Source organism: Rhincodon typus, chromosome 11, assembly GCF_021869965.1.
Source record: "Rhincodon typus isolate 14 chromosome 11, sRhiTyp1.1, whole genome shotgun sequence".
Lineage (NCBI taxonomy): Eukaryota > Metazoa > Chordata > Chondrichthyes > Orectolobiformes > Rhincodontidae > Rhincodon > Rhincodon typus.
The window spans coordinates 47,040,373-47,063,433 of NC_063342.1; the positions used below are offsets into that span (position 1 = coordinate 47,040,373).

At 40.1% G+C, this 23,061-nt stretch overlaps 1 protein-coding gene across 1 annotated transcript in view; it reads right to left on the reverse strand.

Annotated features, from left to right (window-relative positions):
- Nucleotides 1-23,061, reverse strand: part of LOC109919904 (limbic system associated membrane protein) — a 724,553-nt gene that overhangs the window by 457,647 nt on the left and 243,845 nt on the right. The gene's annotated exons all lie outside the window — the stretch shown is intronic.

Genomic DNA, 23,061 nt, shown 5'->3' on the forward strand with positions numbered 1-23,061 from the left:
CCTAAAAGGCAGAGTTAGTGGGGTAGAACCGATTCTGCAGTTGAGGGGACCAGAGGGGATACTCTTACAGAAGCTATGTGAGCAATATGGTTAAAAAGGACAGGAGGTTAAGGCAGGGACAGTAGGCACTGTAGACTGAATAAGGCAACTGTTGCTTGGTCAGTTTTGTCAATTATCCATCCCATTTAAAAGACTGCAGAAAGGAGTCTCTTGACATTCTGCAACATGAAGGCTGCTGGAACCTAGCTGAGGAGATTTTGCAGGAGAAAGCTGCTTTGATGTTGACTGTATCCATGAAATTCTGATTGAATATGGCTGCTAGTCCAAGTAACTCGAGGGCAAAATAGATTGAGTTGGAAATGAGAACGAGAAAGCTTTGAATCAATGAAAAGTACTGTGGATGTTGAAGATCTGAAAGAACATGTGCCAGAGAAATTCACCAGGTCTGGCAGCATCCGTGGACACAGAAACAGTTAACACTTCAAGTCCAATATCATTCTTCTTTGGATGGAAGAATATTAAAGAAAGTGTTTTGGAACTGCATGTTGCGCGACACATGGGTAGGCAGTGATGTGGATGTTTATGTACTCTGTAAGGTATATCAGTGTTGTACTGAGCAATGTACGGTTATTTTTTTTTCTCTCTGCAACACCATTGGGCTCTTTACTTACATTTGAATTACATTGATTTTGGTTTGTTTGCCTCAGTAAACATTTTAAAAGTAAAATCACATCCTTTGGTTCATTCACTTGGTGTTAATACAGTTAGAAGTCTCTGTGGTGATTGTAATGATATTTATGACAAACTATTCAATCAACTAACTTTGCCCACAACTGTTTGCCTCACCTTCTGTACACTTAGAATTTTGTCTGTTTTACAATATCTGTTGGTTAGTTTCACCCCCAAGTTTCTTCTGCCTGCTGTTATACAACATTATTGGGAAAAATCATATTGCCCTGTTTTGTAATTCGATAATGGGAACTGGAATAGCATTATTTAAACACAAGAATGTGCTGATGACAGAAATATAATATTCCATTGGCAAGAAATTTGTATGTGAGGTTTTCTGTTACACGTTACAACAGTTATGGACTATTAGTGTTTTTTTGTGGTGAATCAATATTTTGAATTATTTCATTTTTTTAATAAGTGTGGTTATCTACAAGAACGTTAAAGTTTTGGCAAAAGATCTGTAGCTCGGGTTGTGAATGAGGTTGTTACTTGCTCGCCAAACTGGCTTGTTTTTGTTCAGACGTTTCGTCATCCAAGCCAAACATAGACACGCACAGGAATTCCTAGAGGCATGGTTCTCCACCCATACTTCAATTAATAATCATATAGAATTGGACCCCATATACAAACCCATACAGATCAAAACCGGAAATGACAGTACTCACCATAACGGACCAGACAGTATAAATTCCAAACGGAGTAGAATAAGATCGCTTCATTGGAGGCTCTACTGATGATGTCACCTTGCATGGTGATGAAATGTCTGAACAAAAACAAGCCAGCTTGGCGAGCATGTCAACCACCTCATCTACAAGATCTATTGCTTCTGTACACAGATGATTCAAAGTCTCTCCATTTTAGGCATTTATTTGTCTTTATCATTGGATGCTGTAAAATTTGTCATAAGAATCATTACAAACTCAAAGAAATGATTAAACAGTAAATAGTGATGTTATATAACTTACCTCAATAACAGTCGTTCAAATATAAAGCTTCATCCAGAGACCACCACTAGATTGTCAAAAAATATTTCACAGGTGTCTACCGCATCATATCCACGTTGTAATATCACTGAATTTATGCAATTTATTTTTAAAAACAAAATGGAGAATTGACAATCTGTATTAAAACAAGATTGAGCCAAATAGACATGAAACTGCCCAAACCGGAAGTTGCTTGTTTGCCTGGACAGTACATTAAAATGTGAATGATCTTGTTGAGACATTCCATTGAAAAGATATCAATAAATTTTAGCTGTGGAATAAAGTCGCCATCGTGCAGAAGATCACAGGGTCTCCACACCTCTGACGAGGGCAGAGGTTGAGAAGGATGGTAACTTCAGTCAGGGCAGGAATTGAACCCATGTTGTTGGCATCACTCTGCATTGCAAACTAGTTGTCCAGCCAACTGAACTTACCGAATTCCCAGCCATTATTGCCAAATGGCTATAGAAACTGATGCATTAAGGTCATCCATATGCAGAGACCTGGTCTAATGCTCTCAAAACACAGATTCAAATACACCATGGGAGCTGGTGGAATGAAATGCAATGAACGAAACTGAAATTTGTCTCATAAATGGTGACTATGAAATTATCATAGAGTCAGAAATAAAAAAAAAAATGATTTACTAATTCTGTTTAGACAGAAATCTGCCGAGACCAGGTCTGGCTGACATGTGACTCCAGGCCCACATCCATGTGGCTCACTCAATCTTTTCTTGTTTCTCTGTATCGTGTGAATGAATGAGTTGATGCTGTTGTGATTACGTTTTGAGTATTGAGAAATAAACATTTATTCCTTCCTCATGAGGAAACATTATTTGTATTTTTTCAGAGTCACATCACTCAAAGAGTAAAAACATTGCTTTTTTAAAACATAGATTGCTGCAACCAGTCAACCATCTTAACCTTATCTGTAATAACTGTTCAACTGTTTAAGCTCTCATTAGTTTGATGGTTTGTCTTTGAAAGGAAATATATGATCATCACAGCCTGATCTATCAGTAGATTTTGATTAATCCTTTCCCACCTAACCGTTTGATTGCACTTGAAAAGTACATAATTGGATGTGAAGTGCCATACATATGTTGAGGACACTAAAACAGGTTTTCAGAATGCCTTTTATTCTTGTAGCAAAATCAACTATTCTACCTATCGTGAGATTGCTTTTATTTATTGCAAAAGGCCTGTAACATGGAAGTAAGATAGAAAGATCACTTCTGTGATAGGACATACTTAGTGAGTCATAAGTGAAAAATTTACAAATTAATTCAGATCAATCCACTCGTGATATTATTGTAGACAGGATGCATAATTCTATAGTGAAGAGGTTGGCTAATAACAATCTGATGGCATGAGGTTGCAGAGTAACACTTTAATATATTTCTGCATGACAACGATGATCTGCATAGCGAATGCTGCAGTGGTTTTATTCTTTGTGTGACAGCATATTCACTTTCGCAAAGAAAAATACCTTGGTTAACTCAAGCTTTCCTCTTTAATTAAAATAAACTTCATTTTCTGATGAAGGGTCTAGGCCCGAAAAGTCAGCCTTCCTGCTCCTATGATTCTGCTTGGCCTGTTGCGTTCATCCAGCTCCACACCTTGTTAGCTCTTCATTTTACTGACCACCTTATTTAGAATAAGTTTTATTGTAATTTCGCTTTGAGCTTGAAACTGCATTATGAGGTATTGGTGCACTAAAAGCTTCATTTTGCATGCAAATTGAGCTCCCCTTTCCATGACAACACAAGCGGCAACGTCAATTATGACAGGATAACATTGGAACTTTTTAAGATCCACAATACGGTCCACTAGAGTTGCACTCTGCCGCTGACACTCTTGCACACATTCTAATTTTTTGTGTGTTGTGTGCCTTCAAATCACTTACATACCAGAAGTGATAGAAATTTGTTCAATCTTGCTTACATGAGATCTTAATACATCTTTGTTTAAATACTCATCAGATTGTTGTGCTGCATTGACAATATTGCATTAGCATTCCATAACAAGGAACAACATTGCACCAAATGAACAGACCATTTTGTGCTTGTCCAGGGTTTTATTTGACCAGTCGCATCAATAAAGCAAATGTCATGAGCCAGGATGTTGCCATACCACCAATCAGTGGTGGACTGCCACTAGATCATGACTTTCGGAGCAAGTGTACTATCTGGATACCAAGGATCATAGGTCCAGGAGTCAGTCAGCCATTCAACCTCGTGAGCCTGCTCAATAAGATCAAGGCTGATCTGTGGCCTAAGTCCATTTACTTACCTCGGGCCTATATCCCTTGATAGCTTTGCTTAATAAAAATTGAATCCAAGTCAAATTTAAATTTAACCGCTGAATTAGCATCAACCCTCTACTCTTTGCATGTGGAAGTGCTTTCTAACGTCTCACCTGAATGGCTTGGCCCTAATTCTCAGGCTATGCCCGATGGCTCTAGGAGCTTCAATTAGTGGAAATAGTTTGTCTTTATTTACCCTGTCTTTCCGTGTTAATAACCTGGAGATCTTGATTAAATCACCCTTTAACCTGTTTGTGGCATTTTAAAGAGCTACGCACCTGAATCCCCAGATCTTATTGGACATCAACTGTATTGTATGCTGTACCTTCTAAAAAAAAATACTCTTGGTCCAAAATGGATAACCTCATTCTTGCTTATATTAAAATCCATTTGCTACAGCTTTGTCCATTCAACTAATCTATCAATATCTTGTTGTAGTTTTACATCTGAAAGAGTGATATGTAGATGGCAGAATCTGAAACTGACGCTGGCAAAGAGTGACTAACAACAGTGAGCTCTTGAGGCTTATTGCCTAGGAGAGACAAGGAGAAACAAAAGCACAGTAGACCAAGAAAAATGCCAAGTTTAAAAGACCAGTGAATTATGTACTTTCGCAGCCCATTTCCTTCTTTTGCAAAAAATGTAGCAGAAACTGCCAGCCCAGAATCAGGCTTTTGATTTACACCAAGTGATGGTTAACAAGAGTTGACCATTGCAGCATCAGCCCTTGTCTTACAAGACAGAAGGCTGCCACCACCACACTTTTGATGGCTATTTTCAGATTTTTAAAATCTTTTTGGGTATGAAACAAAGAGACTTCATGCAGAGACTCTTACTTACACCACTAGCATTTCATACTTGTCACATCCTTAATTATTGGCCTGAAATAGCCTCATTCATCATGAGCACTCCCCTGAAACTGGCTACAACTTCTGGACATGGCAGTTTAACTCAGAAGCTCTTGTTAGCACTTCCACACAACTGCATAAGGCTTTCCCCAATCAAGAAGAAATCACTGAACTGATGAAAACTTGCTCTTTTATTCTATGAATTTCACTCTAAAAATTCTTGAACAACCTACAACATCTGAATAAAGTCTAATTGTATTTTTAACTTTGCTCTAAGTTCATGATTACTGGTGAACAGCCATGCCACTACTGAAAAAAAAAACAGGTTTTATATTAATGGAATATCAAATTTCTCCATTTAAAAAATAAATATAAAAATACAGTTATTTATTTTATTTATAATACTTCCACATGTAAGTTTCAAAGAAATCCTAAAGGTTTGCCGTCTTGATTAATTATTTCATGGGCTCATTGTGTACATAGAATTTATAAACAGTTCATGGAAAATAATGTATTACCCTAAGGGATGGAAGTATTAAAGTTTATTGCGATCTGTGGTGCTCCAATAATTACATTATTCTATTCCTCCATCAGTTTTACTTAAAATTATTAAAAAAAAATGCGCTTCCTAGTTTGCTGTTCATGAGAATATTTCAGTGTTATTGGCTGTTCACTGTGCAAACTGTGTTGGAAGCCTGAAGTTTCCCTTAATTTAGTGGTTGATTCAAACTGACATAGGGCAAAAGGGGAAATCCCCTTTACAGATAATTCTTGAGCTAAACTTGCCAGATATATGCTACCACAGTAATCTCTTTCATATTTGTTGCCTCTACAAAGAAAATATAAATGGCTTCCATCCTTTACATAATACTTCTATAATGAATTGATTATTGATGACCAAGTACAGAATACAAAGAAGATTAAACATTCAAGATTCTATCAACTTAAATAAACCTCAACAGTTAATCGTATTTTTCTAAAACATGACTGAAATGGGTTTAACATATTTAGAAGACAAGCTGAAAGAAAGACCAGGTTCAAAGAATCCATTAATTGCGCAATCTACAATGCAATGTAGAGAGTGTTTGTCATAGCAGTTTCTAAGCATTTCTTACATGTATAATTAAGGCTTCATAATGGAGTTAGTTTGAATCCGCACAAAAGATTAATTCAGCATCACCTGGAGTATTGTGTCCAGTTCCAGGCATGACACTTTAGGATAGATGTGATGACATTGGAGAAAATGCAGAAGAAGTTTATGAAATAGCACACAGGAGAAAAGTTTCCCCACTCATGAAAGGATCAAGAATGAGAGGGTGCAGATTTAAAATAATTAATAAAAGAAGCAAAAGTGATTATCTGATAGAGTCATGGAGTTGTACAGCACAGAAACAGATCAAAGTTCCAAAACAATGCAACAATTTATAAAATGGTATTTACTATTCCAAGAATTTGGCGGAACCATCCCAGACACCGAGGGGCATTATTGAAAAAGTTAGGGAAATTCATGGGAGATTGACAGTGAGGCAATTCTCCACATTGACATCAAAAATTCAAAAAGGTTGAACAGCAACATGAGATTCTCACTCATGAGTGGCAAGAGGCCTATTTGCTTGTATTAACATTTAATTACTACTTAAACTCACCTCATTTATGTACAGTTTCCCATTCTCCAACTCGCCATTAGAAACTAGATAACAACAATTTCTGACGTGAAAGTCAGGGCTGTTTTCTGGTGATTCCAGCTTGCCACTTGCGACTCCTGTCTTCCACATTGATTACATGTTGCCAACATCTCAGGGTACGCCCGATTGGCAGTGACTGTCTGCACCTCCCTTCCACAGGCCTTGGTATCAATAACATATCAGGCTCACCACACCCTCGGGGCACATCTCTGACTCACATATGGTCCAGCACTTCATTGCTGCACGTTGGGGCACACTGGTAATTTTCATTGTGAAGCTGCTGTCAGGACATTTTGCGCACAGGGAGAAGCGCTCATCTCATGATTTTGGCCACGGTGCATCTTAGGGGTCCTTGCTTACTCTCTTTGTATTCATTTGGATGTTCACAAAATCTCTGCCTTGCCTTTTTGCACTCTGCCCACTTATCTAGAGCTTAAAGGCTCACAGTTCTTCATTCTTGCCTTGCGTTTTTGCATAGACATAAAGCCAGGCACATTGGCATGATTGCCCATAGTTATCAGTCAAGAGGCTGGATACGTCGATGGACATCATCATGCAACATCAATCTTATACCTGTATCATGGTCCAACAATATATCTGGCAAACACACTGCATATGCATCATCCAAATAGCCATGCCTCAAAGTCAAAGGGGAACAGTCCACAGTCAAGGAAAAGGAGACAGCCTTCAACCAGGAGTCCCAGCACAGACAGTCAAGGCCAGCCTCTAATTACAGTCCATGTTTTGCCCACTGACGTTTGGGATAGTCAGGCTGAGGATCCTCTCCTCTACAGAGTCAGGAACTGAATGTCAGGCAGGCATCCCACCACCTGCCTTGTCTCTTTTTACCCTGTTGTGGACCTTTTTTTCCTCCTGAAATGAAGCAAGGGAGGAATTGAGTGAGATGAAAGTGGCTGGCTCAGCTGTTAGTGCTGTTTTAGGTGGGGGAAGAGTGGTGAGAAATCCCAAGTGGGTGACTACGTAACACAGAGGCAGCATTCAGGGTTGGTGGTGTGGCCACTTGGGGTGGGTGAGCGTGAGTGAGGGAAGATGTTACTTATGATAGCGAGAGTGATAGACCATGAGCCTTGTTGGGAGATGGGGCAGTAGAAGAGACAGAGAGGCAGCAGAGAGAAGATTGTGGCACTTGCCCCAGCAGAGCACAGAGCATCAGTGACCTTCTGCCTGAAGAGTTGGGTGGTCCTTCTAGATTTTGTAAACTGCACTGACCCAGATGGTAACCTCATATCAGCCTGGCAGCTTCTGGTGTTAAGGTCTCCTCTGCTGGGTCATGAAGGAAGAAGGTAGCCCTCCTCTGCACCATCTTGTCTCCACCATGGCCTCCAAGTCTGTTTCAGCTGGTTACCAATTTCCCTGTGTCTGATATGTCTGGGGCAATTGACAAGGACTGGGCAGATTAGCACCAGACTGACAGTGACTGACCTAGTGCATAGTTGGGTTTTAAGAATGTCAAAGAATAGGGAATCCCAGAAGTTCCTGACAGTGATCAGCACTTCTGCCTGCAGCAAGTGGTGAGACAGAATGAGACAGACACCACAAGAACGTCATGCATAGGTAGTGAGGTATGTTTGGGAAGATAGCATGAGAAAATTTGCTAAGCCACATGGAGAGAAAGGCCTCCACAAAACTCTCCAAAATTTGACACTTGGCCAATTTCCAGTTAAACGCAGCCTGAGATAAAACATTTTCAAACAATGGATGGTAAAGGTCTGGAACACACTGCCAAAGAATGTGCAGAAGGCTGATTCAGTTGAGGCATTCAAAAGGGAATTAGATTGTTATTTAAAAGGGAACAATGTGCAAGGTTACAGGGAGTAGACAGGAGAATGACACTAACAGAGATATGTCTTTCGAGAGCTAGTACACAAATTGTGGACTGGCATCCCCTTTCTGCACTGTAACAATTCAGTGATGCTGAGTGCATAAATCAACCACACCACTCGCTTCAGCTGAAGCAGTTGACCCATCCTGACTGCTTAATCACTTGTGAGATGCAAACATTAAACGCTACAGAGAAATCATTGACTTTATCTTTCATAACAGACAAGAGATTCCAGGATGTGGACAGTATCCAGAAGAAAAGGTAGCAAAAGAGAATCCAAGTGGCTCTGACTGAACCATTAGAAATTGACTACAACTGAGCCACTCCACCTTCTCCTCTCTCCAATTGCACTGGTATTATTGTTATTATTATTATTATCATCATCATCAGGATTCTTGCTTCTGAATTTTCTTTACAGTATGCCAGGAATACTATATCCTAAGTATTTTTGAAAACAAGTGGTTTTGGGGTACTGATGTCTATTCACTTTTAGTGAACATTGTCACCTAACACCATGTATGGTATCATTATTATCCAGAAGACTGGATAGTTACAAATACCTTGCATTATAACAAGCCATGTTGTGCTTCAAATCATCATAGCAAAATAATACTGAATTACCCCTACAACTCAATAGCTTGGGCTTATGCACTTCCAGAGCCAACCACAAGTTGAATATTATAGTATTCAATGCTGCATTTAAATTGATTTAAAAATTGAAATAAAAACTATTTCTTTCAAAATACATACAATTGTTTTCAGCTTGCTCAGAATGTCGTCAATATCACCATGTGATTTCAGCCGCATGCTGAACATTACACAATTACTAAGTAGAAAGATTTTAAACAGGGTGTGCCATGGTGCTTCCAGTTCTTGTAGGAATCAACAGACTTCTTGGCAACTTGCAGCCCAAAACTTACAAGATTCTCAGCAGGCATTTTGCTGATGAACAGCACAATTTGAAACAAATTAAACAGAAACTCAACATTCAACATCACTGAAAGCACTATGCATACATCACGCTTCTCTTCATTTGTTCTTCTTGCATGACTTTGCCCATAAATACAAATTTGGCTACTGACAATGCACTACCTTTTGTATTGAAGATAATTGCATTATTAGGAATAAGACCAAGGTTGTATTTGACAATCACGTTTAAAACAGCATCTATGTGGAAAGTATTGTTGTGATTAACTGATGATTCCTCTACCCTGGGAACTAGTGTGGCATTTAGCAAATTAGGAGTAGTCTGACATTTCACTTATTTGCTTAAAAATGAGGCACCTTATTATGGGAAAATGAACGCCTTTATAAATATACATACCACAGTTTCTAGTGGAGGTGTCATGCCACAAAAAATTGCACAGAAATGAAGAGGTTAAAAAAACAGTGAAGAGGAGAAGATATGATATATATAAACAAATGAAAAATGAAAGAAAAAAAAGTCATGATACCATCAGAGCTGTTCATTTAACATGTCATCACTCTTCAACGGGTATGGACATGGCCGGCCAAATAGTGTCTTTCAGTGTTATTATCTTTTAATGATTGCATTTAATTTAGAGATTTTTGCACGACTAGGTCTTTGTATGTCACAAACGTCATTTACTTGTTCAAATATTGTGCCCCATGGAGTAGTCAACGATCTCTGCCTGCAATTATTTCTAAAATTTTAATTCTAATCAGTTACTTACCAAGGTCTTTTGCATGAATAAATGAATGGATGATTTAATTAATTAATCAATACAACATTAACTGCTTTTGCTGAGTGCATATTGCACAAAGCAGTGCACAAGGCAAAGAGCTTCTTTTTATTTGTAGTCTCACTTGAGATTTGCTAATTTTGTACTCACGTCCCCTGATTCTGCACACTGTGTATAGCCATATTATCTCTGTCTTTCATTATCTGTTTCCTCTCAATCTTATCTCCACAGTGAAAATACATTCTTTAGAATAGAAGAATAGAATCTCTACAGTGAGGAAACAGGCCATTCAGCCCATTGGGTCCACACCGACCCTCCGAAGAGCATCCGACACTCCCTCAATCCTTCTAACCCTGCATTTGCCATGGCTAATCTACACATCCTTGATCACGACTGGGCAATTTAGCATGGCCAATCCACCCAAGCTGCAATTCTTTGGACTGTGGGAGGAAACCAGAGCACCTGGAGGAAACCGATGTAGACACAGGAAGAACATGCAAACTCCATACAGTCGGTGGCCCAAGGCTGAAATCAAACCCAGGTACCTGATGCTGTGAAGCAGCAGCGCTAACCAATGAGCCACCATGCCGCCCTAATTCTGTGGGTCAGTCTTGATAACTTCAAGCCCTAAATTCTTGAAATATTCCAATTCCTAGATCACAGGATTAATGAATATGTTTGTCAAGAACAAAGTTCAGTTGATAATCATGCATACATCAGGCTACTAATATGTCATAATTTATTAATATATTTTTAACTGGATTAAGGACAACACAATCCTTTAGTGAACAATAATACTTAAAGGACCCAACGATAGCCATTATCAGTACAGCTGTATCTCAAAAATGAACAAAGAAAATATGCAAACTGCCTAATACAAACAGATTGTCCCCTTGACAGAAATGCAAAAGAGGGCAATGCAGCCTTCAGTATGATAAAGAACAACAGATTTTTAACGAACTAAAATGCTGGAAACAAGAATGAAAAGTAGGAAACGGCACAAGCTGACATTAAATCAGAATCTGAACAAAAATGCATACTTTGGATGGAGACTGTTCATTTGTAACTGTTCTAATATTGATACCTTCTCTTACCACTGACCCTGTGGGCTGGTGGCATCATTAGCTTTGCAAGATGTGCTCCTCTGAAACCAGAGACAGTTTTTCTCCTCTGTCAAGCGACATAGGCAATGGTGAGAAATATGGTAAAATACACGAAAGTTTCAGAAAGAAATCTTGACATCATTTTGTTTTTTACATCTCCCCTTGCTGCTAAAATGCTGAATCCAGAATCTTGCTAATGCATGGTCACTTCCTTATTTCCATGCATTTGTACCTTATTAATAGCCTAACTCAGCTAATTTCCAGCTAGCTCCTCTCCTCATTAAAAATAAAATTGGTGCCAGTTCTCAAAATGGGAGTGAAAGCAGTTACCGAGCACAGGTAACTTGCTTGTTCTTGGGTTGACAAGACTGTACTGTGAAGAAAGATTGGTCAAACCGCGTCTGTATTCTCTGGAGTTCTGACCAATGAGAAGTGACTGCATTGTAAAGCACAAAACAACTAAACAGATAGACAAGGTAGAAGCAGGGAAGATGTTTCCCCATAGTTGGCAAGTCTAGAACCGGGGCACAATTTGATAAGAAAGTGGATGCCACAGAGGCCCAAGATGAGGACAATTTTCTTGTTACACAGAAACTTATGAACCTTTGGAATTCTCCACTAGGGGCTATGGGACTTCAGTCTTTGTGTAGGTTTAAGGTTGAGATTGATTGATCACTGATTGCCAGTGGCATATAGGGTTATGGGAGTGGAGTGTTCCAACAACCATAATCATACCGAATAGCACAGCAAGCCCGATAAACTGAACGCCCTCATCCTGTTTCAATGTTCCATTGCTGCTCTGGGCCTTCATCCAACTCTTGTCTTCATCACCATGTCCAATGCTCCCTTTAAGTTGCACAGTTGCATGGCCACATAGCCATTCTGGGGGTCTGCACAGGCCAATCAGCATACCAATACCATTCCCAAAGTTGACTTCCAGTTTCAGAAGTCACTGCCGTGCACAGATCTCAGAGGCCTGAACAGAAGCAAAGAAGAATAAGAGGGAATGTAGACCACGTCCCTACATGGTCTTGAGACACGGTCTTCTTCCCCACTTCGTAAATGCAAGTAGGCATTAGGAAACTACCAGCCTCACCAGATCATTGTGTTTTCTCTTGGAACAAGTGTCAAAGTGCTTCAACCCTTCAACACTTTACTTTAGGGCTCAGGGATCCTTACAACTTGCATGCTTCTGCCAGGCTGATTTGCGCACCAGGACACAAGGCATCCATACATCAACACCAGGATGCAACTTCTGCTTCTCAACTTCAGTTCGTAGCATTCACTTGAAGGATGCTAGCCTCTTGCCTTACATTGCTTTTTAGGGAAAGACAGACATCCTGAGATGGTGGGAAGTGTTGCACAATCAAGGGTGTGGACATGTCACGGTGTAATGAGCTGCTACACCTATGTCATAAGTATAGGCTATGGCAGTAGCTTAAGTAGCAAACACACTGTATGCGCTTCAAACAAATTGCCGCATGTGAAAGTGAAAGGGAACCAGCGGAGTCAAGGGAAATGATGGTCAGTGGGGACTCATGTAAACTTGTCACGTGACCATGCCAAATAAACAGAGTGGAGTTCAGCCACACTTTTGCATCCGTTGTAATTGCAATCTCTTTGTGAAGCCCTTCATGTCTAGCCACATCTGTGAGAAAGTTAGAAGTGTTGGCAATGGGAGACAAAGTGAAATTGATACAGCAAGTGGAAAACCTTGGTTTGCAGCAACAAGTTGCTAGCAATAAGGAGTGGAAGATACCATTCTTGACTTTATCAACCATTCTGAAGCACAAAACGAATATCTTGAACTGTTCAGCAAGCTACAATCTTCCCAGCAAGGAAGAGGATGAGAACAGCTGCCTTTGGAGACATTAAAGAATCTCTGTTAATGTGGTTAACATTGGTGTCGTGCAGAGAATATTCCTATCTCTGGTCCAACCCTCCAGAAAAGGGGAGTCATATTGGCAAGGCGGCTCAGCCAAGAGAAGTTTACCTGTATTGATCAATGGCTGGAACATTTCAAGAAAAGGCACAGCATCATTGCTTATGCGATAAGGAGTGAGTGCGTGTAGTTATAGCATCAATGTCAGAGAACTGAAAAATAGTCCCATCTACATTGGAAATATGCAGCAAGAGACATTTTAACACAGATGAAACAAAACTGCTTTATAGCCTTTTGCCAGAGTGCTCTTTGATGTTTAAGGGCGAGACCAATAATGGTGGAAAGTGGAGTAAGCAATGTGTCACTGCTATGATCTAGATCACATTGAAAAGCTGCTACTTTTCATGATAGGAAAGTCCAAGATGACACATTTTGACTAGATTAATGACATGGCAGACTGCATTACACTCACCTGAAGACAGCATGCAGAAAAAGATGACTGAGTTTATCAGAAGCAAAGTCCCAACACGTTCAATGTCTTTCAAGATACAAGATACAGCTATTGTAGACTGTGAAGACATTTAAAAAATAAAGACATTTTAGAAATAAATACATTTAACCCATTTATTAACTGCATCACAATGTTTTTATTTCATAGAGCTCATTTATAGGCAAAATCAGATTGTGTAGTGGGCTCTGTAGCTATCTTGAAGTGCCACTTAATATGAATTTGAAAGTAGGTAAAGCTACCAAATAGGACTACTTGTATGCCATACATCATTAGCAGCAACCGACAGACACGGCCATGTTGTGAATGATGATGAACAATGAAACAACTCACTGGAGGATGTGGCTCCACAAATATCCCTTTCTCAATGATTGAGGACCCCAAAACATCAGTGCAAAAGATAAGCCTGAAGCATTCGCAGCAATCTTCAGCCACAAGTGTAGATCCATCTCGGCCTCCTTCAGTGGTGCCCAGCACTATAGATACCAGTCTTCAGCCAAATCAATTCACTCCATGTGATATCAAGAAATGGTTGCAGACACTGGATACTGCAAGGGTTATGGGCCCTGACAACCTTCCAGCGATAGTACTGATGACTTGCGCTCCAGAGCATGCCACTACGCTTGCCAAGCTGTTCCAGTACATCTTCAACACTGGCATCTAACCAATGATGTGGAAAATTGCCCAAGTATGTCCTGCATGCAAAACGCAGGACAAATCCAATGCAGCCAATTACCACCCCATCAGACTCCTCCCAAATAAAGTATTTGGAAGGTGTTATCAACAGCGGTATCAAGAAGCACGTGCTCAGCAATAACCTGCTCAGTGATGCCCAGTTTGGTTTCTGCCAGGGCCACTCAGCTCCTGACTTCATTACAGCCTTGGTTCAAAAGGGCTGCATTTGACCAGGGGTCAAGACCATCTTCTCCCTGGGGCTGACTAACAGGCTGGTCTCCTCTGAGTGCCTGAGACCTGGAGCATTACTTCCTTGATGTGATGCAGAGAACTGCCTGATTTGCTCACCACAGTGGACTCCCAAATTACATCGAACTGAAAGGTTGGGCAGGTGAAAGCATTGTTGGGGCAACATCTGATGGTTCAGTGGCTTCCTCTTCAATTTTGGAGGTAGAGCTGAGGTTCTCTAACACTAGCATTTTCTTGGCAGAGATTTGTTGCTTGCTGCTGGTGCATATGTAAGAGAACAGAGGGAATTAGCTAAGTGTAATAAATGTGTGATCATACTAAGAATGAATTAGCACTACTGTTAATGGGAATGCAGCACAGGATAGCTCAGTGAAGTTACTATAAGTTGACCATTGATCTCACCACCCCCATATGAACAGTCTTTCTTTTATCTGGTTCCTTCAAGAACCTACTTTTCATGTGGAGTGAGAAGTCTGAAGTCCACCTGACAACTACTCCACACCCCCCAACCTCTGGCCTGGCCCCAACCCTCCCACATACACTGGATGTCTTGGATGTCTCAGTCTGATTAGCAACCAAACTTTCCTGTAATGCAATGAAAGGAGGGATTCAGTATGATGGATGTGGATGTACGTACAGTTAATGGTCATGCATAAGCAAGAGACTTATTTGAAAACACAAGCGTTCAGAGCCTCATTGCTTTTTCAGGTGACTAACACCTGAAGAAGGAGTGAGGCTCTGAAAGCTCGTGATTTCAAATAAACCTGTTGGACTATAACCTGTGTCGTGTGATTTCTGACATTATCCACCCCAGTCCAACACCGGCATCTCCACATCATGAACAAGAGAGATAGTGATGTGACTCAGTAAGTGAATAGGAAGCACTGAGAATAGGAAGGATTAGTCGCTTAGGAAGATTAGTTGGGTGAATGCGGTTCAGTGGATATAATGCATACAGTAGTAAGAATTAGAATCCATGAATCTTGGTGAGACATATGTACAGTAGCAGAGTTAGATTGGGTTATGGTCTTGTATGCGGCAGTAGAGAGAAGATGGTGGCACTTACCCTTACTGAGCACAAGGGATTATTGACCTTTGCGCTGCACTGTCCATGTAACTTGGGACACAGCATTAATCTGGTCCACTGTCTAGATTCAGGCTGGTATGTTCCGGTTACATGTTCTCCCTTGACACTCTGCAGGAAAAACAATGGTTTTCCTCTCCATAAAACATCTCTAAATCCTCGTCCACAAAGTAGAAGCAAGTTTTTCTTACTGGACCCATAAGATCAAGCACTGTTGTGTGAGGGCCAGTTCCTGGTTTACAGCATACAAAATAGTCTGCAGACGCACTTTTTAGATACGGATTCCATGGTATGAACTCCTCAAGGTCCTGGATGTGACAAGCAATTCTGCCTCTCCTTCCATGCATTTCCCACAAGAAGGGTAGCAAAGAATTCAGTGCATAACTAATGAGCTGAAGAGTGGACAATTGTGTGAGAAAAATCACTCCAGGCTATGACGCACCAGGCATCATGAATCGCACCTCAACCGCAAATGGGAAAATTCTGCCCATTGCGTCCAATATTGGATATCACAGTTTCGGAAAGATGGAGAGGGTGAAATAGAGATTTCCTAAAATGCTAACAAGGATGATGGTCTTCAGTTATGTGGAAAGATTAGCAAAAAAAATGTTCTTACTTTCCTTAGAGGAAGAAGGTTACAGGGAGCTTTAATATAAGTGAAAAATCCTGATGTCTTTACAAGAAAGCTCGTGCCGACGGTAGATGTGTCAGTAACTAAAATTAAGATAACTAATTGAAGAACCAAAGGGGAAATGAGGTTTTGTTTTAGTTTGGAGGTTTGTCATGACTTGGAATGCTTTACCTAATAGGTGCTGGAAAACAATTACAGTTTTCAAAAGGGCATTTTATAGAAACTAAACTGTGAGGGTTAAAACTCCTCCTGTGAGTAATTTTAATTAAAAATAACACAGTTGTGAATGCAATAGAGAATTATTTCTTTTGTTCTCATTCATGATTAAAATTATCAAAGGGAAAATATTCACAATTACCTCATCTGAAAACAAAAATTTCTCTACGTGCTTTTTACAAGCAATCTTTCCTGCAAATATTAAGTTTTTCAACTTTGCATTATATTTATCAAGTGGGGACCTGTAAAATAAACAAATGTTTTCATGAGTGTTGTTTCCCCTTAAACTAATTCTCAACCGAAATATTGGATTCTGGCCACTTCCTGGATTTGTCTATGTTTCTCTGTAACAGGTTTACACAAGTTTTTGATAGTGACCTGGATTAAGTCAGACATTGATCAATATCGACTCTGCTGGCACTTCAGTTCAATACATTATTTCCATATAAAAGAGAAGTTGAGAACAGGAAATTCTTGTATTGGTATGGACAGATATTAATACCATATATGAGAGAGTGCAACTCGTTTCTACACCATCATCATACCACTGCCTGTTCTCACTCTGCTTTTCTATTTAAAAATCATGCAATTCGATTATAAGCATTGTTGCTCCCCTGCCTCTCCTTAGAACCCAGAGACAGCCCAACAAGGCAATCTCCTCATTCACAGGAGGCAATGGAAATAATGGCAATTGCATGAAAAGGTGTTTTTCAAAACATCAAACAGGAATGTAATCTTTTGCAAAATGGAAAGTTAGAAATTGTACAATGATACAAGAACAAACCACCCAACTGGGAATTCCAAAGTTGTAAAATGAATAATTCCTCTTTTATATCCATTATTTCATTCTCAGTGAAATTCCTCTTCAATTCCCTATTGAATGTCCCAGCAATGTTTTAAAAAGTGTATGTCACGTATTTATGTACCTCTATTTAAACCTGCATTTCTTATTTTACCCGTTTGACTTTCTGACATTGATTTTGATTTTGGCCTGGATTTAACAATAAGGACAAAAGCCCCTTTGCTAGTCCTGAAAGCAGGAGGACAAAACATCCTTCAGAGGTTAGGAGAACCTGAGGCCACAGACTGTCAGCAGTATCCAATTCAATGGCTGCCTTTGGGTTCAGTCTCTTTCTTAAGGTTGACCACCTATTCACAAGAGCTGACCACCAATCAGAGGGCTAGGAGTGGTAACCACTGATGGTGTCACACTTGGAGGTGGAGAGCACACTGATAAACATGGAGCCTCACAATATTTTAAGAGGTTTTTGGGATAGCAATCATGCAGGACCCAATGAAAGTTGGTTCTACCACTGAGATCAGATGGCACAAATGCTGTGGGGGCAAAAAGTGCTCCTGTGAAGACCTTCTATGGATCAAAAAGTGCCTCAATTCAAGACTTCCATCTACCTCAGGTGGCACTACTCATTGGCAATCTACCACACAATAGAGCACCTCCTCCCACTGTTAAATACCAACAGTGGTGGCAAGAGGCCTTTGACTGGTTACTTAACTGATTTTTTTTATTCATACATGGCTGAGGGCATTACTGGATCATAGAATCCTTACAGAGTGGAAGCAGGCCATTTGGCCCATTGAGTCCACACTGATCCTTCGAGGAACATCCCGTCCCTTACCTTATCCCTGTAACTCTGCATATCATGGCTAATCCACCTATCCTGCACATCCCTGGATACTACAGGCAATTTAGCATGGCCAATCCACCTAACCTCCACATTTCTGAACTGTGGAAGGAAACCCACAAGACACAGGGAGAACATGCAGATTCCACATAGACAGTCACCCTGGGTTGGAAATGAACCAGAGTCCCTGGTGCTGTGAGGCAACAATGTTAACCACTGTGCCACCAGTGGCCAGCAATTTTTATTGCCCATCTCTAATTGTCCAGCACGTGTGTGGTATGAATGTTACTTGTTACTTATGAGCCCAAGCCTAACTGTTGATAAGGACTTGCTGCATATGGACATGGATTGATTCAATTTCTAAAGCATCGCGATTGGTGCTGAATATTATGCAATAGTCAACAAAAATTCACATTTCTGAATTTATAATTGAAGAAAGGTGAAGCAGCTAAAGTAGATGGCCTGAGGACACTACCCTGAATAACTCCTGCAGTGATATCCTAGGATTGAGATGATTGCCTTCCCACAACCAGAACCATCTTCCGTTGTGTTAGGTACGACTGCAACCAGAAGAAAGTATTCCCCCAAGTCTCATAACCATGAATTGTGCTACGGTTCCTTGATGTCATACCCAGCGAGACTGAAGAGCAGCAATTAGCTGGGTTGGATTCTTCCTGTTTTCATGAACAGGACACTATTGGGCAATTTTTCATATTGTCAGATATTTGCAATTGTTGATGTTGTACTGGAACAGCTTGGCTACGGACGCAGCTCGTTCTCCAACAGTAATATTACCCAAGTTTTAATAAGGGCCAGAGCCTTTCTCGGGTCTTCATCATTTCTTCTTATCATATGGAATGAAGCAATTGACATCAGTTTGGCATTTCTGATGCTGAGGAGTTCTGGAGGAGGTCAAGATGGGCATCCACTTAGCATTTTTGGCTGAGATTTGTTGCAAATGTTTCATTCTTATTTGCATAGTTCAGACAGTACAACTATGTCAGGGTTTTGAGTAAGTTGTGGGTGTGCAGTGTGATTTGGGTATTTGGTCGGATTGTTACTCAGGAAAGGTTAGACTGTTCAAAATCATTTTGCCTGTTTGCTTAACTGTAGCAGAACTCTGAGAGTTCTCTGATTTAATTGGATATTTTTGGAATGTTCTGTGTGAATGGGAAATTGACCAGCAAAATCTTAAATTTCCCAGGCTATTCCATCAGAGTATTATAGTCAGAGGTGGGGATTCTGCAGAGACCCCATGGTCAACTCCTATCACATTTCAGAAATGATTACCTGTCCATTTGAAAATTCTGGCTTAGAATGTGAATGGTTCCTGATTTATCCTGTACAGCTCTCTATGACCAACAGCTGATGACCTATTGGGGTGTTGGATATATAAAAGTGAATCTACGTTCAGTTGTGCACTTTGCTTGATTGATTTCAGTGGGAAAAAAAATGAAGAACGTAAAACATACTGCCGATTTGTTGATGTCTGTTTTACTCTGCAGCTAAAACTGAATTTATACCCACCATCAGTACATGATTGTGAATCACTTAAGTGTTTGATTTTTAAAAAAATTAATTGATCATTATTGACATGGTCATGTAGGGACCACACAGCATAATCTGGGTCAGGAGTATTGAAAGATTGGACCTTCATTTGAAATTGAGAGAGAAGTAAGGCAACTGTCAAAGACAGTTTGTGTTAAATGGAACTGAAAACTTCAGTCATCAGTTATGGAAATACAATGTGAATTGCATGTAATTTGAAAAGGTTTTGAGGTGAATTCAAAAGATGCCTGCAAGTATCACATCATATTACAATAGGATCAGATTTCACATCTGTAAATGTCAAAGAAAAGGAAATGACTAAAGTGCCAAAATTTAATTTCGATTATCTTAGAATGAAAACGAAAAATGCATCCACTGAATACTTCAACTGTGTTGATTGGTACCTCTTCAGTGCCGTCAACTTATTGCCTGTATAAAATTGCTGTTAGATTATTTAAGTGGTTTATTAACGCATTTTAAAATTATAGTCAAAGGAAATGAAATAAGTATCACTAACCTCAATCACAGTGAATTAACATCTATATTTGAAATACTCACTTCTTATTTTCACTGGAATTACCTGATCTTGTTCCAACAAGCTTGCAGAACGATTTTCACCCTTGGGCCCTACACTGTGATGATTCCAGCTAGTCCGCTGAGTTTAGGGTCATCGGGTAATCACTGTCAGCTCTTGGTGGGTGGTAAATGTCCTATCACCATAGGACTCCATGAGGGATGTGTGAGGGAGACTGAAGTTGAGGCTACAACAGGTGTCACTGCCCAATTTTAGCTCTTTTTCCATTTCATATCTTGGTCAATTTTAGCAAATCCATTCCAACAATGCACACAATTATAAGGTTCCTTAATTTACAATTGTGTTGCTTAGTTCTATTCTTGTTCAAAGCAAGAAACTTTTCCACCTATAATTTCGTGATTGCTTTCATGATGTTATATTCTTGCAATTAAATTAGTATTTGCTCCCATGACCGATGGAAAGTTCCTTGATTAAAGGTTAGTACCAATGTTCTTTGTCTTCCTTCTAAGCATGATGCCAAATCGTAAACGCTACATTTCCCTTCCTTGTTCACCTTCTGATGCTACAGTTCACTGACTACAAATAAAAATGCAGCATTTAAATTGTAGGTTAAGGGTATAGTCTTTATACTGATGTTGCAAGAAAAAGAAAAATTCCCAATGGTAAGGCAAGTTAATGCATATCAAATATTAATAACTGTAACATCATAAAGACCAGATTACCTTGCAAATTAATAAACACTGTAATCGACCAAAGACTGCAGTGCTTATGAGGCAGGATAGGCCATTTGAGGCAATTATCTTAAGCTACTGCAGCTTTTCAAACTGCGCAACAATTGCCAGACAGGGATGTTCTTTCCCAATGGGGGAACACTTCAGCGGTCAAGGACATTCAGCCTCGGATCTTCAGGTAGATGTCTTCCAAGGCTGACTTTGGGATACGCAACAACACAGAGTCGCTGAGCAGAGGCTGATAGCCAAGTTCGGTACCCATGAGGACAGCCTCAACTGGGATCTTGGGTTCATGCCACACTACAGGTGACTCCACCCCACTATACACTCTTACACACACATTCACATACACACATACAAACACACACACTCCCTCACACTCTCTCTCACGTGTATGCGCGCGCGCGCGCACACACACACACACACACACACACAGATCCTCTCTCATGCACACACTGTCCCTCTCTCTCTCACACACACTTTCACACAGATCCTCTCTCACACACACACACACACACTCTCATACAGATCCTCTCTCACACACTGTCCCTCTCGCTCACATATACACACTCTCACACAGATCCTCTCTCACAAACACTGTCTTTCAAGCAAGCACACACACAAACACACTCTCTCTCTCTCCCCCACCACGAACACACACACACACTCTCTCTCTTAACCCCTGCCCCACACACTCTGTCTCCCCTCCCACACACACTCTCTCTGTCTCCCCCCAACACACACACACATTCTCACACCAAGATCCTCTCTCATACACACACTCTCCCTCTCTCTCACATACTCTCTCATACACACTGTCTCTCAAGCGCGCGCACACACACACACACACACACACACACACACAGTCCTCCCCCCACACACAAACACACTCTCCCATACACACACTCTGTCTCCCACACGTGTGCACACACACATTCTCTTTCTGTCTCCCCCCCAACATATACACACTCTTTGTCTCCTCCCCATGCACACACTCTCTCTGTCCCACACACACACGCTCTCTCGCCCACACAAGCACACACACTCTCTCGCCCATACATACGCGCACATTCACACACATACACAGATACACACTCTCTCTCTCTCTCACACACACACACACACACACACACACACACACACACACACACACGTGAACATATGGGGTGAATTTGTATTTGCAGATACAGTCTATTTCGTTCAAAGTGCACACAATTTATAGACAGTCAGTCAATGTGGTGTTTTATAAATTCCTACTTTAGAAATAAAACCAGTCTGACTCCAAACTAAAACACAAACAGATTCTAAACACGGCCTCACACCTAACATGAATTGTCTGACCTAAAATGTTACCTCTTCTTTAAAGTGATAACACCTTTAGTTTTCTCAGGGCAGTGGCTTGAGGGGAATTCAGGGATTTACGTATACATATTAATCAATTAAAACAATCTAGCAAATTAATGATTTAACATCATGTTAGGTTTGTTTAGTACATCCTCATCAATGGTGTGACTCTTTGATCTTTCCCCTATAAATTCTGTGTCTGATACTACCTCTCTAACTAACATCTGAAGGAGGAGTGAGGCTCTGAAAGCTTGTGTTTTCAAATAAACCTGTTGGACTATAACCCGGTGTCATGTGATTTCTGACCCTGAACATTATCGACCACAAAACTGCATAAGTTAGCTATGGAACGTGTACCAAGACTCAATTTCCTGACTTTCATTTCCAAAGGTTTCTGTTTTTAGAATATTCTTAAACCTACACAAAATGTATTCTTTTTCAAGATGAGGAATTTGAATTTCTACACAGTTATAACCAATACCTCCAGTTTTTTTTTCACAGCTTGAAAGTGCTACTTATGCAACAATTAACCAGAACTAGTATTAATCCATTCAAACTCCAATTAATTGACAGCTTGATACTGTTTAGAAATTATTAACAATTTAGAGCACAATTACATCTTCTTAACTAACATTTCAATACACAGTAGAACACACAGACACAAGATACACGTCATCAGCATCCTCTTGCATTGAAGTCTCTCCCACCCTTACTACAGAGATATGTCATAACTATTCTGAATGGGTTAATTAAAAATGACTTCACAGATGTGGAATGAAAATAAAGCAAGTCTCGTGAGAATGGGGTCTGC